At 30.5% G+C, this 18,476-nt stretch overlaps 1 pseudogene; it reads left to right on the forward strand.

The window, feature by feature from the left end:
• The first annotated feature begins 264 nt into the window (after nt 1-264).
• Nucleotides 265-18,476, forward strand: part of LOC106465535 — a 33,964-nt pseudogene continuing 15,752 nt past the window's right edge.

The raw sequence follows: 18,476 nt of genomic DNA on the forward strand, positions 1-18,476 counted from the left end.
TTAATTTCACTGGGAGAATAAGTTGGACACCATCAAGCATGCGGCTGGTGAACCCGTAACGGTGAAAAAACAACAACAACAAATAAAACATTATTTATTGTGCATTGCAATTATACCATACTGAATTTTCTGAAAAAACATCTTGTATATTTTTTTATCGTCCACTTAATTATATAGAGAAAGATGTTCTAAAGTTAATTTTTAAAATGGTTCAATTGAGCTAGTATGAAGCTAATGCGCATGACAACTGATTTTATATTTATTGTGAAGGTTGGTAGATCATGAGTTAATATAGGCTAATGAAGAGACTACAGAAATATTATTTCCGCTGTAGTTTAACGTAAGAGGACATTGATAAAAAATAATCATTATGCTACCTAGTATATACGGCCCTTCTGGAGCTGGTAGAAAAACGAACATATGTCGATATTTTGTTACAAGTGGAACTTGTTTTTACGGCGACGATTGTCAATTCTTACACACCAAACTTAACCCTAGCGTCTTGCCGAATGAAATTGGATTGATTGAAGGGCAAGCAACGTCTATCAGAGATTTAACTTTAACTAGAGTTGCAGAAGGTAAATGAAAAAGGAATTAAAGTATGATACTCTTAATCACAGTATAAGTTTAAATATAGCTTTAATGTGATGTAGGCACAGTGGGATTTAAGTTTTTAACTAAATTAAGTATGTTTAGACTTTAAAAGTTGAACTTTTAATTTGAAATTTAGATTCTGTGAGTGTGAGTTATGATCAATATGGATGGACAAATCAGTCTCTAGTCTAAGTTATATTCTTACACAACTGACATTGTACTGTAGTGTTTGTTATAGCCCTAGAAAAGCCTTTAAACTTAATTTTAAACTTCAATAATATCACTGTTTACCTATCTTTTCTCAAGAGAAAATTAGTTATGAGATCTTAACCTATCCCCAGAAATTTGGTAGTACTCGAGTAGGAATAGTTAGATTACTGTTAGACTCCTCTATTACGAAGATTAAGAGTGAGTATGTTTAATATGTTATTTTTATTGTATTAACTTCATTATATTTCAAGAGGAGTATCAATATTCTTGCTATTTATTCATATTGTATGGTTCAGTTATTAATTTGATGTATTTTTTTATCTTCGTAAATATGTTTTTCTTTTGTTGCACTGTCCTGCTACTTGACAAAAGCTGAACAGTAATGAGTTGTAGTAATTTATCTCTGAGTTTGAGCTACTCTATAGCTGAATTGTTGGAGTCAAGTAATGGGCTTTCTTTAGTCACAAGATGTTGTTAGGGTGTATTGTGTAACATTTTGCTTACATCTATACTTATGTTAACTTGTTCAACAAACATTAAATCTGTGATGGTAAATGAAGCAAACAACTTGTGTTTTGTGCATTCTATAAGTAAAACGTTCTTTATTGCTACTTTTGTATTGATTAAAATGTTTAATATGTTAATTTTTATTATTATATCTTATTATAGGGAATATTTTGCATTGTTAGCTTATTATATAGGTTTAGGACTATTCTAAGTCTCCTAAGGTGGCCAAACCTTGTGAGATATTGTGGTATAATTGGGTTTACAGCTAGCTGAGGGTAGTCAACTTGTGAAACAATGCATTTTAATCTTTTACAAGTGAGAATGTAATTAGCTGTATTCATTACCACGTTGATTTTTAGTTTTCATCTATGTAGTTAGTTTGCTCTAATTTTAAGTTAATATTAATTAATAACCCTTCCATCCCTGGAATCATTCTAAATACTAATAGCTGTTCCCTGAACCCTTTCCAAGAAATTAGTATCCTTTTTGGGTATTCGCTATTATATTGTTTTTATTCATAATATCACATTAAATATCCAATATATTGTATTTAATATATTTAAAATAACAATTATTAAAATGCTTAAGGCCAAGCTATTTTACGTAGTAAACAAAACCCCTTATTTTTACATAGTAACTTGGTAAAACCACTAGATCTATTAGTAGTAAAATAAAGGATGTAATTGCTGCAGTATAAAGTTACCAATTGGTTTAGTGTAGCAATAACAACATTCGCTTTATTAGTACTAGGACTAGTTTTTTGACCAGTTAGTCATGCAAAAATATGGGGTTTTGATTCTAGAACAGCTATACTACATAGAAATAATTTAGTCTTAAGTATATTAATAATTGTGGTACTATATACTAAATATCATGTGGTGGATAATCACTGTGATATTGTGAAGAAAACAAAAACATGGTGAATAAAGAACAACTGTCAAGAAAGAATATTGATTTATTGGAAATGATTCAGAGAATGGTTATTAGGATGATTCCAGGGAAGGAAGGCTTATATTATTGGGATAAGTTAAGATCTCTATATTCTGTTAAGAAAAGAAGATTAAGAGATGAAGATTACAAGATTATCTAGAGGATTGATAGGATAAAGACCTCTAGTTTCTTTGTGCTATATTTGAAGACAATTGAATGAGAAATGCAAGTATAAGATTTGGAAAATACCGGATAGGCTTCTGTTAAGACACATGTTTTTCTAACACGTGGTTAGCTTATGGAATGAATTGACATTGGCAGTAATCGAGGTCAGCATTTTACAAGAGTTTAAAATGAGAATTGTTGATTTTCTGAAAAATAAAGGGTGGGTTTAAGTTTTTACTTTTTCTCAAGGGTGAGTGCAGAGACAGCCTTGAAGGGCCTAGTGGTTCCTTGTTGTCTGTGTGGTGGTAAACAGAAGCTGCAATGATACATCACAATCGAGTGAGGTAAAGTTTGTATTTGCAACACATACTTTTTATTTCTTTGAAATTATAAAGATGTTGTTACACAGTTGTTTTGTGTATCTAATGTATCAAAGATGTTTCAGCATTTTAAAATAGATGATTAGGACTGATTGGGACTTGAACCCATAGCTCCTGGCTCATCCTTGTGTAGACATGTGTTCTACATTGTATATACTTAGCCATCAGGGCTTCAAGCCTCAAGCAGATAACTCTTTACCAAATGAATCTACAAACCCACATACTACTTTACACTGTAACCATTGTACACAGCAAGAGGGCATGTTATTCTAAAACATAAATGGTGCAGAACCAAAAGTGTGTTATCATCAAGTTGATGTTTGGACTAATAACTAATGAAATATTAAAATTCTTAAATTCTTTGTCTAACAATCAAGCTGTAAGATCTTAAGGATTGTGCTGCAAAAAAATAGATAAATATTACCATAAAAAAAATAAGTGGTGTTCTGATAGGGAATATATTTATCGGCATTATTAGTCCAGGTTGGAAGCTTGGCATTCTTTGATAAATGGTGTTTAGCTTGTAAGAAACAACTTTTTGTGCTGTCTTTGCAAGTTTGGGCTAATTGGAATTCAGCCTAATTAAACTCCTTTAAAATGTAGTATACGGCAAACAAATGACATTAGCTGAACCACACAATTGAGCTTCAGTACTACAAGTTATTCATATTTATCTTTTCAGTGTTTTATTTTTGGATCTAATTATTATTAATTTTTCTATCAGTTTCTTAACTGATTTTTGAAAATAATCTGTAAACTTGCATCTATATGTAGTTTTTTGTTGTACATTCTATTTAAATTAAGGCTGTGAAGTTCTTTGAAATTTCACCATGATTGAAGAGGCAATAAGTTTGTGCTCACCATTTCATTGGAGAGATGTTATTTTAATATTTTTTAAAGGATTTTATGGTGCCGATCTCAATTTATTCTCTGTGGGTTCCTTTTGTTGTAGCAGACTTGAAAGCATTCTGACACCATCGTCAGTGCCTTCAAGAAAGAGACTTTTCACATTTTTTTTATCTTAGCAATTGTTCAGCCTTAAAAAAGTGTTATAATTTTCTGTATATAGAAATTTTCATTTTTTTTTTTACATTTTCAATAGCTTTAAAAAGTGGCTATTACTTATTCGAAGTACCCTTTTTTATCTGTCTTCAGTCATCATTGAAAATTAACTTTCTTGTAATAGACCTTCTCTGGACTTCATCTTTATCCCTCAGAACAATTTTAAGCATCTTAAGAACAGCCCATCAGCTGTTTTCTTCTTAAACCAGAAATTATCCATAGTTACTGTGAAATGATATAATTTTTCTCTTCACTAAGTTTAATTAATAGATGGAAATAGTTGCCTGGACTAGTGCCATATGACCCTAGCATTTGTTATTTTGTAAATGTATAAACTCTACCAAGTTATAAGTGGCTAATTATGTTGAAACCCTTACTTTGTTTTATAATTATACACGTGGTATACCAGAACATTTTGTTGTTGAGGTCTTAACAGCTTTTCTAAAACTTATCATGGTGTTAAAAGAACATAAACAAAAGGTTCATGTAGTTTTAGTTCTTTCATTAAGAAGGGCTCAGAATTAATGCTAGTAAGTTAAGGAATTGCTATGGAGTGTTTTCAGTTTTAGTAGTTAAACTTAGAAGGCACTAGAAAAAATTTCTAGTTAAACCATAACTTTAACTTTTGAAGATATTAGCAAATGGTTGCTTATTTTTTCTTGCTACTAGCAACACCATTTTCCTTATCCACAATGTTACTGTAATTGTGTTATAATTAGTCATTTCATGTTTTGAATTTTAATAAATATGTATAAATCTACTGTGTCGTGTTTTTTTCTAATATTTTTGAATGTTGAAGCTCATTTTAGTTACATGTCACATTGTTCTTGTTTTAACTATTTCAAAATTAAAAGATGCTCAATTTGAGCAGAATCTGGTATATTTAGGTCACATATACCTGAATCAACAAAGTCTTCAGTATTACACTATTGGTAATCTCTGTATACTAAAAGAAAGTATTTTATTACTAAAAGTTATTCCCCTCTAATGTCTCACTGATAAATCTGAGGGGTTGTAATGCAAAAAATTCTATTTTGATATCCACAGTGAGCAATAAATGGATAGTCCATTGTGTAGATTTGCACTTTACATCAAAACATATTTCAAAATGGATGACTTGGAGAATTTTACTGTTGAGTACCAGTACACTCATGATAAGTGCATTTCAGTTACTTATATTGCAAGATTCTGAGAACAGATTACTATAACTTGTGATTAACAAGATTGTCTTACTTGCCAGTGCCATGCTTTGTTTGTGATTCTCCCTTTGAGTTGCACTGCACATCCAGGCTAAGTTTCAGGAAATGAAGATAGTGAGATTGCAACTTCAACTTATTTGAATAGTTGCAAAGGCAGTTACCACATTGGCCAGCCAATTAGACTAACTTCATCTGGCCTCTGAAGTAAATATTTCTGACATTATGGTTAGAAATAATGTGTTCAAATAACTGCTCATTGGAAGTAAAAATAACAGAATTCACACAAAATGCAGATTTATTTTCATGTTACTCTTAATTTCCCTGTAATTACCATAAATATTAGGCCTATTTGCCTGTAATGCTTTAGTGATCACACTGTAGATTTTAATAATAAAATACTTTTTTTTCAGTATATGGTGGTTGTCAGTAATGCTTATGGCTCATATACATAATTTCAACCCAAATCAAGCAAATTTTAATTTTTGTAAAATAGTTAAAATACAAACACTGTGACGTGTAATTAATGACTTTTAATTTTAGGGAAGAATAATTTTATTCCTTGTAGGAGTCTTTGAATATATCACATTTCTAAAAATGTTTTGAGTACTATATATTATTTTATTTTGTTTCCTTCATAATAAACAGTAATAAATTAATGCTTCCGATTTAAATTGATTTTTGTCACATCTGTATATATTAGTTATTTCTAATTAGAAACTGTGTAATATGTGACTGTTTTTGAATTGTAGAACCCCCTAACCCAGTCACAAGCATGGATCCTTTATTTCAAGCTTTTGCACCAACAACAGGACTCCCTCCTGAATCAAAACTACAAACATACATGAATGTACATGTAAGTTCCTGAATTTACACTTCCTGTGACATATACCTGTATATTTACACAAGGAAATTTAGCACAATTTGCAGTTATGAAACGTTATCTAGATTTTGTTTCACTAAAATAGCAGGTTTCCAAGTGAATTCTTAAAAACTTATTGAAGCATATATTTTGAAAATTCCCCTTTTTTATGTATAAGAAAATGATCATTAAAACCTATACTTTTTTTCAGCTGTCCTGTAGCACAAATGTATGTATTTTTTATGTTTTCTTAAAAAATATGTTAAAAATAGGACTGGAGTAAAGGATGAAATTTTTCACTGCAATGTTAAAAAAACAACAACTATAAAATAGGGTGATAAATTGATATTCTCTGGAAAAACATTAAAAATTTAATATGGTTCCTATAGTATTGTAATTTTATGAGTGATTCTGGTTGAAGTGTTGGTTGTTTGCCAGGGAAATTAGAGAGAAAACCTATAAAACCTATATTTTTTTGGTCCATGAACATATAAAAACCTGTATTTTTTTTTGTTACAGCCTATTTTTTTCTTAAATATGGACTGAGAGGCCTGAAATAGGATTATTTGATTGATTGTTTAATTGATCATATATAATCATGATCAAGTTGATAGTTGAATGCAACAGCCAACAACTTATTGATAAAATCAATTATCAAATATCTGTCATTATTCTGACCAGTATTTTTGTATGGTTGAGGATTTTTAATGAATTTGTGAAATTTATTCATTATGTTTAATATTTCTGGCATCTCTATATTTAAGTTTATTACATGTTTAGTTTACTGTTCCTACACCATTTGCAGCAATAATTGCATTATACAACTCCCAGAAAGTTTTCTTATTTTTTAAAATTGTAATGATTTTTGAAGGGTCTTTGCTTCTTTGAATGATAGCATCCTAGTTTATGTAGTATATCTTGACTTTCAGAAAGTCTTTGATAAAGTGCCCCACAAGAGATTAACCAGTAAGAACCAGGGGTGGATTAAAGCAGGGATATTGGTGCTGTAGCCCCAGACCTGGTATAAAAAAAGGCCCATTATGAGGTTTATTTTTGTATTACTTTAGTTGCGATCATAATAGGCCTGATAGAAAAATTTTAGCCTCAGGCCCATCTGACCCTTAATCGCCCCCTCCTCCCCTCTACTCTGGTCAGATCGGTATGGGATTAGTGGTAGAACGTAAAGTGGTGATAAATGCTTATTTTTTTATTTGTCCTTTAGGAATTTTGTTGTTCATTATTTATATAAATCAATATTTGACAAAAGCGTGTTTGTCCACTAACAACTGGCAAACCAATGAAATTGTCACCAAAACTGATATATTCTTTTAGGGACCCCTAAGGAGTGACATAGTGGGGCAGCATTTGGGGCAGATACTGATATATTTTTGGATGACATAGTGGCTCCCCCTGTGTCACCCCTAAGGGAAACTTGTGTCTTTCCCATTCATTGACCAGGTACGTATTAATAACATGGATAGACAGCTTTTTGTAATATATCTAACTTGCTGATTCTGTTGAGAATGCTTCTCTTATCTGAAAAAAATAAGATGGAAGATGAATTTTAATATTAAGTAGTGTAAAATTATGCACTTTGTGTATGGTAGTTTGAAAGGACTTCCTATCGTTTTGTGTTCAAGGAACATCAGTGTCAGGATAAGAAAGATATAGGTGTGAATATTGATAAACTCTCAATGCCCTCTGTATATTTAATTAGAAATATTATTGTAGTCTTGTAAAAGACTGAGATCTCATTTGGAGAAGTTTGCTATTTTAGTTTTTTTTAGTCCTATTACTACATAAAGAATAACTTGTTGAGGTAATGTAAACATGGGCTATAAGAATAATATGTGATTTAAGCTATAAGGAGAGACATGCTCTTTGGAAATTGTATACTATAGAATCTAATAAGTCTCAATCAGTTCCTCTCTAGCTTTTCTTGTTTATGAAGAGAAAACTATTTCACAGATCATAACTTGTCCTTGTATGTCAGCCAGTACATTTTAGGTGTCATCCTAGTAGCTCTACTCTGAACCATTTCCAACAGTTCAATATCCTTCCTAAGGTTAGATGCCCAAGACTGAACATAATACTCCAAAGTTGGTTTAACCTATAATCTATACAATGACATTATAACCTTTTTAGACTTGTACCTAATATTTCTGTAACAACCTAAAATCCTATTTGTCATACCACTAGCAACAGCACACTGCTTTGTATGGCTTAAAAAAAACTGAGCAACCAGAACACCAGGATCCTTTTCTTTCATAACACTGCTAAGGTTATTCACATCAAAATTAAACTTAATATCTCAAATTATGATAACCTATGTGCATTACCTTGCATTGATTATAATTAAAAGCTATCTTCCATTTATTTGCCTAATTAAAAAATGATCTAACTCCTCTTGTAAAGCAGTAGCATCCTTCTCACAGCCAGTAGCACTTAAGACCTTAATATCATTATTCATTTAAGTAATTTACTGATCATTTCTTCATTCTAGCGGTAAATGTGCATTATTGCCACAGAACATGTCACAAATGTATGAAATATATATATTTGTGTTAACTGTTCACCATTATAATAAAACAGAAGGCTAATGTGGTATTTGCTGCTTATGTAATAGAATGTACTTGTAAAGTTTAAGTTGCTGCTTTTAAACAGCTCTGAGTGATACATATACTATTTGTTTGAATTATGGTTGATTAATATCAGTTGTGCTACAGATCAAAATATTATTGGTTAACATTCAAAATTGTATATTTTAACTTAATAATCTCTTTAAGACTTTACAATTTTGAAGATTGTGAAGTTCTAGAAAATATGCAGGATATTTTAATCTAAATATATGATAAACATTAGTACTAAGGAATTTTGTAATGCAACCATGACCTGAGAAAAATGAAAGAACATTAAATAAAATAATCCTATATTTTGTTCAGTAATTATTTTTATTGTAGTTATATTTTTACTCAGAATGTTTTTATTTTATGGTTTATTCTAAAGAATGGGAACACAGTTATTGTAGAAATGTTTTCTGTTTGTTGTTTCATAAAGCTTCAATTTAAGTGGGTGAGTTTTCAAATTTTTTTCCATCAATCAGACCACTCCATGCAAATTGTCTCCATCAGTAGAGAAGTCCAGGTGTTTTGAATCAGTTTCCCCCATCTTGCGATCCACTAATGTTACCAGTGCCATGGCTAATCTTGCTATTGAAACACTGGGAAAGGTACGGTACCTGTTTTTTTTTTAATTAAACAGGTGTAGAATTCTGAATAGCATTATTATCCATTGTAACTCATATAATCAGGAATTGTAGTTAGCTATATTTGAATATTAATGTTTATTTAATTTAATAAGTAAAATGACTCTGCATAAAGTTGCAGCTGGTCTTTGCTTTAGAATGTGTGAAAATAACTTAGTTAGGTTTATGTAAAGTAGTACTTTTGTGAGACCATCTGTTTGTTTACTTCTATCACATGTTTCTACACAATGTTTTGAGGAGGAGAATGCTTTCATCCTCTGAAACACTTGAAGTACTGTTTTTAATTACACAGATTTTAGTAAAATCATTGTAAGGAAAGTTTAATAAATAGTGTAACAGTGTTTAGTCACAAGTTGTTTTTACTGGCAGAATATACAGAGACATCTCAAAAGTAAATAGACACCATGATTTTTTTCAATAGTCATTTATCTCACATTATCAACTTGACAAAAATGTTTACTAATGTGCATCAGTACTTAGTCGATTTGCCACTAGCATTTTTCAGTGCTTTGATTCGTTCTGGCATGGAATTGATGAGTTCTGCAAGTTTCTCATGTAGGATTTTGACCCAGGCTGCACACAAAACATCAAGTAGCTTTCCATGGGATGCTGGTTTTCTGGAACTTCTTCTCACTACTCGAGCAAGTATGGCCCAAACATGCTTGGTGGGGTTCATATCAGGTGACTGACTTGGCCATGGGAGTCGTTGGATGCCTTTCTAAATTAAATGACAACTGAATAAACGTCATGGTGTCTATTTACTTTTGAGATGTCTCTGAATACAGTAGTTACTAGAGCTGTGCAATAAAATTGATTAATTGATATAATCAATTACCTATGAGAATCAATTGCATTGATTAGTTTCACATGAAATAATCAATTAATCAAAATTATGATTAAGTAAGTTAATTTCATGAAAATAATCAACTGATTATTATTACTGTTTTAGATTGTTCCAACTGTTCAGTACTCAAAATAACTATTAAATCGATTGTCATGAAAATAATCAACTGATTATTTTTACTGTTTTAGATTGTTCCAACTGTTCAGTACTCAAAATAACTATTAAATCGATTGTCATGAAAATAATAAACTAGTCAAAACTAGTGTTTTCAATTATTACTGTTTTGGAACTATCCAGTAATTGAAATTACAAATAATTTGTCTAATGTCCTGAAAATAATTAAGTAATAGTTACAAGTGTTTGATTATTCCAACTATCCAGTTGTCAAAATATTGTCATTATGATTTTAGAACAATTCCAATTAATTCTGCTATCTACTAATCATAATATTGCCATCATGTTTGTTGTTAGGTGCAAAGTTACACAAAGGGCAGTGTGAACTCTTCTCACTGTGGGTATAGAAATCCAATATTTAATTTTAACATTATAAGGTGTGTTTTTTTTGCCATCACTTGAGAATAATCAATTAGTTTAATGCTAGTAGTTAATGAGCCTGATGATTAATTGATTTATTAAATTCCACTAATCACCCAGCTGTAGTAGTTACTACTTTTTCTGATAATTCAACTGGTATGTACAAAAAAAACTTTTTTTATTTCAGACTCCAAACCCTGGGGCAGCAGAATTTGTTCCAATGTCATCAGTAATGAGACCTCCTCAAGGAAACATACCACACAGCATGAGTGCAGTACCTTATCTTTTTCATTATCCTTTAAGCACTGCTGGTGTGACAGCCAGTACGCCATTTGGAAGATTTGGTGATTATATCATTGGGGTCCTAATATAAGTGAATGTTGTTATATTGATTGGTATTTATGAATACATTAGTTGTTTTCTCAAGTTGCCAGTGTAGGTATAGGTCAGTTAGTTGTGTGTATTAAATTACTGTACAAGTATCAATTGCCTTCACATTTGTAAAGGCCTAGTTTAATTTAGCCAAAGTTCGACTTAGTTTTAATTATCACTAAAACTCCCATAAGTTTTGAGTAAAATAACTTTACAATCATAGTATTTCAATGGCAGTATAAGTTTCTGGCATAAAGTGATTTATGTAAATGAACGATTAGATGCTTCAATAATAGACAAAAGTATTATAAATGTTCACAGATCTTTATAAATGTTCACAGATCTTTAAAAGTTTGAAACAAACAACCTTTATATTGATGAAAAACCATAAGTAGTTACCAATACATGTGGAATATCTTAAAATAGTGCATGAGAAAACCATACCAATAACTAACAATAAAATTTCAGGGATTGATAGAAGGAATGGGCAACAAACTAATATACCTAACTTGTTTTGTATCTCAAAGATGTTTGATATATCCCATATCAAATTGCAACTTTTTTAGGGTTTTATTTTATTGCAAATTTTTATTGTAATAATGACTACATTTGTTATGAAATAATAAAATATCAATGCAATATTAAAACTTTTTATAATTGTGGTTAATATTTGAATAAAAATTCTTGTATATATTAATATTTGACCTTAAAAAAAAAACGTGTAACTAGGTTCCAAAGAAGGGATGTTACATTTCCAGCTCATGATGTTGGAGAACTGACAGAAACTGTACTTTAATGACTGTATAAGTTCATTCACAGCTGATGAAATGAAATAAAGACAAAGACCACAGAAGTAAGATAAACATTGAAATTGTTAAATCAGACTTAGCAACTTAGGGTGTACATGAGAGAAGACATAATTTGGCAGTGGGCTTAGTTTTTACTCTGTAGGTGATGAAGACATTATTTTTACTTGTTTATTAAATCATTTGTATTATTATGTAATGATTACAGTTTGATGCCTAAATTGTACTCGACATTCAACTTTCTATTATTGTATTAAATATGTTTTTTTAAAATGATAGGCAATTTACTTGGCTAATATACCTTAACAACATTGCTTAGGTATATTAAAGAATTATTTAATTTTTCACATTTCTCACAATTTCTAAATATTTTTTTCAGTTTGACTGTTTTGAGACTCATTCTTCAAGCTCACTGTATGACTTTAGTAACTGAAAACTGGAAATCAGTGATGGAATGTTTATAAAGAAATGGGGAAAACTCAAACACCTGACCTGATTTAGTACATTTGATAGCTGAAAATCTTGCATTAAATTTTTTTTTTAATAAGACTTATCCTGTTATGGTTTTGCTTGAACAGATGTGGCACATTGTCATAGTCCAGGTATGTCTCCTAACCACTCCCCATTAGTCAATAGAAAATCTCAATCTCCATTAACCACAACTCTAGTTGGAGACCTTGCTGTAACTGATACAAACTCTACATCTCAAGACCAGTTTCTGTCATCAGGAACAATTTATCAAGTAAGGGTTTTCTTAAAACTAACATGGTTTGGTTGTATATCTATGTAACGAGAAGTTAATTCAAGAAAATAATTTCTTATAATATATGGTGTTAAAAAAGTCATTACCCTGATTTTGATGTGTTATGATCTAAATAAAATTGATAAAATTTACACGTCACCAAATTAATCCTGTTTACAATGAAACAGTTGTTAAGCAATTTGCTAATATAAATAGCATTTCAACTGCTACTATATGTTCTTTCCCAGCTGACATGAATAGCTGTAATATTAGCTGAAAGGCATCTTTGGCATTGAATACAGTCATATATAGCAAAGATGACATATTGTTTACACTTCTTCACTTTCATTCAAAAGTTCTCATTGATAATGCATATAGTTTTCATTTGAAGTTTTAGTTTATGTTGAGAATTGAATTACTTTATTTTTACATCACATCCTAGAGTAGTCTGTCACCCCTTTATATTTATTATTTTCTGCTTAAATGAAGCAAGAATCAGTTGGTGGAACAACCTACTTTTTCACAGCAGAAGAAACTGGTGGGAGTTCCAAAGAAACATCTGTACCTGTTGTGATGCCAGATTTTACTCTGTACTCAGCAAATGCAGCTCACACTGAGCACATGAAGCCAAAAATCAGTGATTCTTCTTTTTTCCTCACTGATGAGCTTAGAATGGTAATAACTTCACACGCTGACACTATATATATTTTGTCAATTTTGTTGTTTTACAACAGTAATTTTATGATAGGTCAATGGAATATCATAATTTTCTATAATAAAAAATATACAGGTGTGTTGATTAAGGTTTGTTAATAAGTACACACTAACAATGTGATACGATGACAATTCTGATGCAGTATTTTCTATATATACATTCCTAAATACCCCTTTGAACATTCAAAGTCTGAAACATTATGTGACATGGCTAAGATAATTAAAAATGTACAAGAAAGAGTATGATATTGAGTCTTAGTTATGACAGATTATGTTCCTTAATGTTCACCAAACTGGTTGGACTTCTGTGGGAGTTCTACCAATGGACGTCACTCATGTCCTTGTCAGAAAAACTTAAGTAGCTTAAAGTATAGGTGATGCAATACTTCAGAGATCTTTTTATCCGTAAAATATTCTTGGAATTTTTTTGCGGTGTAATTCATTGCAGCTGTGTATATAACTATTTTTCTTTTAGAATTGAGAGCTAAAAATGTTTGGTTTAGTTTTAACCATAAGATTATTATGGGAAAGCTTGCCATAACCTGCAACATATCCTCAAACATGAATGTTTTCCGTATTAAGACTACATTTTACAGAGTTAAGAGATTTACGAAACTAGGTTTGACTAGTGTTATGACTAATTGATGAACTCAATAATATCACTGTATACTATAATGTAGTCTTCAGGAGAGAATTTCTCCTGAGTCTGTTCAAAATCTTTTTGACTCATGTAGTCATAACTTTAAATCTATAACACACATGAAGATTTGTTATCCAATTTTTCTAATTTCTAATAAACAATTCAGGTCTGTTTCATGCTTATTTATTTAAATAACTGGGAATATTAATCTCAATTTCACGAATCAGGCATATTAGATACAATTATCGTAGTTTTTTTGGCCATATAGATTAAACTTGTATAATTTTTATATATTTTTCAGTTTGATTAAAGTCAATTTTATTGAATAATTGTATTTTGAGCTATATATGTAATACATTTTTAAGGTTTTAACACATAGCATATCTTTTCTGGCAGATTGCTTTTAAAATTCATATAATTTTTATGAGAAGTTTTCAGCCGTCCTTGTTATTCACTACTATTAAACTGCTTATCATGACCTAACTGTTATTGTTCTGAATCTTTGTGTTTTTCACAATTAGTTGCTATTGTAAATGGATTTTTACTACTTTAACATATGAGTTTTTTTAGAGATCATTGTAATATTTTACAAATGGAACAAGTAAGACATTTTAATAATATGGGATTAAAATGTTATCACTTGTATTTTTCAGGATATTCAACACAGGCAAAGTTTAACCTTGGCACAAGTTAATCCTAACCTACACACAGGTATGATATGAGTGATTTTACTTTTGGTGATCCTAACTCAGTATTTGTATTCCTATCCACATGATCCCACAAGAATTCTTGAATCATCAATCACTGTAGAGTATTTAAAAGAGTTTGTTTGCAGTAATTATTTAACAAACAAAACAAATTTTAAAGCACTCAGATTTTTTTTTTAGTGGATGTTCTACAAGTAATTTCCCTGAAAAGTGGCTGAAGGACCGCCTGGAGAGGTCACCTGTTTTAACCATTTACACTGCTATACAGTAGTGTGTTGTCTGTGAGTCAGTCACATAAGGGATGTTTACCATTACAATTTGTACTGTCATGATGCTAGTCAAATGTGCACATGTCATAAATCGCAAGAAGAATTATGCACTCTGTAGGCTACAACACAGCATGGCATATGAACTTCAAAAGAAAGAAATGAAGATATTTGTTACTCTTAATTTTGGTTTTATTTACTCTTGAAACAGAACATTTTTGGGGACCTTGTGGAAGTACATCTAGAAGTAAAGAGCATTTGTTTACATGTCATATTATTAAATATCAAGTGTATATATATGAGCTGTTGTTTAAGACCTATAACTTTTCTTGCTTTGCAGGTAACAGAGTCTGAAATAACATAATTTATACAGATATTCTGGGAACTTTTATTATTGAATAGGAAATCGGTGTTCATAAAAAATTTTACATTTTTTCTTGACTATGCTGGCATAAAGTAGGCATAGACACTCGAAATCTTTCACAATAAACTGAAAAAGTTTTTTAATTTGGGAATTGAATGTAAAAAAGAATTACAAACAAATTCATAGTTGAGAGGTTTTTTTTTTCTGTTTTGAAAGTTATTACTCCTCCCCCCCCCAAAAAAAAGAGAAGGATTTAGTAATAGAACAAACTGTCGTCAGTTGATTAATGTGTGATTATTAAAATATAACTTTCTACAAAAAAAGTTTATGAAATGAAATATTTATGTTGGTACGTGAAAAAATTATTTTTTAAGTTTTTTGTTTGGACTAAGTAAAAACTTGGGTATCATTAAGAATAACAAAAAATGTGGTGTATTAAATTAATTTTTATACAGATCTTCCAGCAGAAGTGGATAACTATCACAACCTAAGCCCCTTGGAAGCCGTAAGAAATGGATCTTCAAGAAAATCTGTAACATTCCGTTTACATACAACGGTTTACAAAGCCAGAAACATCAAGACTGGGGTATATTATTGTCTCAGAAGAATACATGGTAGGAATATAATTACTTGGTTATTTCTAAAAGCCATTACACACGTGTGTTAATAACAGGGACTGTATGAATTGTGTTCATTAGCTCAGTTTTTATGCTATCAGGTTTTTAAGTTATATTTTTAGTACTTATTATACTATAGGAATGAAAAGGCTAGGCCTGTAATGTGCTGTAAGATGCAAACTAGACCTATAGTATGTTGATTTGAATGTGGTACTTCAACTGAACAAAAAAAAAAGACTTTGAAATATGATGTCAGGTTTTGGGAAAATTTAGGTTGTCATGACTGTTTTTCTAATCTCTACAAAGTGGACTGACATGGATATCCTGGCAACTGTCACACCTAAAAATACCTGGAATAATATTTCACTGGTGTGTGTATGTGTGCCTTGAGTTTTTTTTTTCTATTTTAATAGTCTGTGCTGTCTGTAGTAACATGCATCTTCTGATATAGTCTTAATTATTCTGTTTCTTGAATTTATTTATATGTTTGTATTTAATCCTATCTCAGTACATGGATTTATTAAGTTTCTAAGTTCTCTGATATTGTGGGGTATTGACAGGTAATTTAGGAACTACGTTATGTTGCTTACATTTATGGAGAAAAATAAGATGATGTATTTTAGCCAACTTATAGTTAATTCTTTCTAAATTCCTCACAAATTCATAAAGTGTCATGAGGTAGTTACGGTAAGGTTATGGCAATTAAATATATATCATTGTGATGATTATTTAACTACTCTGTTAATCATTTAATTAGTATTTTTTATTATTAGGTGCTAATTATAAACTAGTTTGTATCCTATGCTTCTGTCTTCATGGAAGTCTTGGGGAGGGCTGTTTCTGTAATGTTAGTGGGTAGGATTGTGTAGTGGGTTTTCTTGATAGAAAGGCTGGTGTTGTATCCATTCATCTGTGATCTGATCCATTGGGGCAATAGTCAACTACGAATGCTTTCAAGATGGGTATTCAAATTTTGGTGACTTCTATGCCAGGTTTAATCTGCTTATATCAGTTAGGTGCATAGTTGGACTCAAGGGTAGATGCTGTACCCCCACTAATTTTGAAGAAATACCATTTTTAATTTTGTATCTACACTGTTGTCTTGAACAGTAGTTTTGTTATTTTATCTCCACATTGGGTAACACTCACTGTTTCCTATAGAGTCTAACTGTAGTAAGGTGGCTTTAGAAGGCTTTATCTTTTTTCCTTTTTTTTTGTGTGTGATTCATATTCCATTATCTTTATATTATTTCAAGTAAATTCAGTGTAAAAATAGTTACAGAAAACAACAACAACATAGCCATTGAGATGCAGATATAAAGTAGCTGTGTAATTTCATTGTTTTCACAGTTTTATCAGGGTAATTATGATAAGCATAATTTCCAAGGGATTGAGCACTTTACAGAATTTATAATATTTTTCAAATACAGATTTAAAGTTTGATCTTTTGTATAGAATGTTAATAAACCCTGACAAAGGGTCTAAGATGTACCATTCATTTTCGAAGCAAAGTTAAGGCATGGATAATGCTGACAGTAAGTTAGGAATAGTTTTATAATTTCTTCATTATATACTGAAGTGAAAAATTACAGAAAAATATGTATAATTGGAAAAAGAATTGGTACAAAAGTTTTGATGTGGTTGTGTAGGTCAACATAGTGTTATAAACAATCATTAAGCACAATGCAGTCTCTGTTGTGAATACTAAAAATTTTATACTCACCTTTTAAGGCCTATTCCATGATTTAAATTTTAGAAAAAAAAAAGATTAGTCAAGAAAATAGTTTTCTAATGTAATTTGGCCAAATGTTTAAGAATTAACTGAGGCTTGATAAAATGCTTTCTTCTTCTTAAACTTGGTGAGAGTTTGTGCTCATAAAGTAAAACTTTCTGAGAGTTTGTGCTCATAAAGTAAAACTTTCTAGGCACCATGTTGCGTTGTGAATATTTTTTATTTCATGAATAAATAGGTTTTCGACTGACCAACACAAAGTGCATGACAGTTGTAGAAACATGGAAGAAAGTTCAGCACTCAAATCTTGTGCATCTAAGAGATGTTTTTACAACTAAAGCTTTTGGTGACCATTGTAAGTTAAATTCAGCTCTTTTACATCATCATTATAAATGACATTCAGTAACTTAAACTAAGAATTACAATCATATTTTTTGAGCTTGCATATGGCATGTTATATCTTTTTAAATAGTGGCTTAAAACCTCTTGTTCGTAAATTGTTTATAGTATCTTCATACAAATACTATACTTATATGGCAAAAAAAATAAATAAATTGGAAATGAGAAATAGTAATGCTTTCATTGAGTTAACTGAGATAAACTTTGTAATATTTCATTTCTTTAAGTCCTTTGTTATTTGTTTTTTAGCAGTTTTTAATTATTTTGATTTATTGTCCAGAGCAACTCTTGTATTTTGAAATTGAATCAGTTTTGTATTTACTGATTTAATAACAAAATTATGTATTGAAGTTTGAGAAATAACCAGGTAAATAAAAACAAACAAACATAGTTTTGTGAAAATGTGTCAGAGTTCCCAAAATTAGCATAAATTTGGGGTTTTTGGTCAATAAGTCAGCAATATTTTGACCAATTTACATGGGATTTGGTACAAAGATACTTTTCTACAGTTCCCACACATTGACAAAAAAAAACTGGTGGACTTGCCTATTTTTAATAATTATATGGG

Source organism: Limulus polyphemus, unplaced genomic scaffold (assembly GCF_000517525.1).
Source record: "Limulus polyphemus unplaced genomic scaffold, Limulus_polyphemus-2.1.2 Scaffold1973, whole genome shotgun sequence".
Taxonomy (NCBI): domain Eukaryota; kingdom Metazoa; phylum Arthropoda; class Merostomata; order Xiphosura; family Limulidae; genus Limulus; species Limulus polyphemus.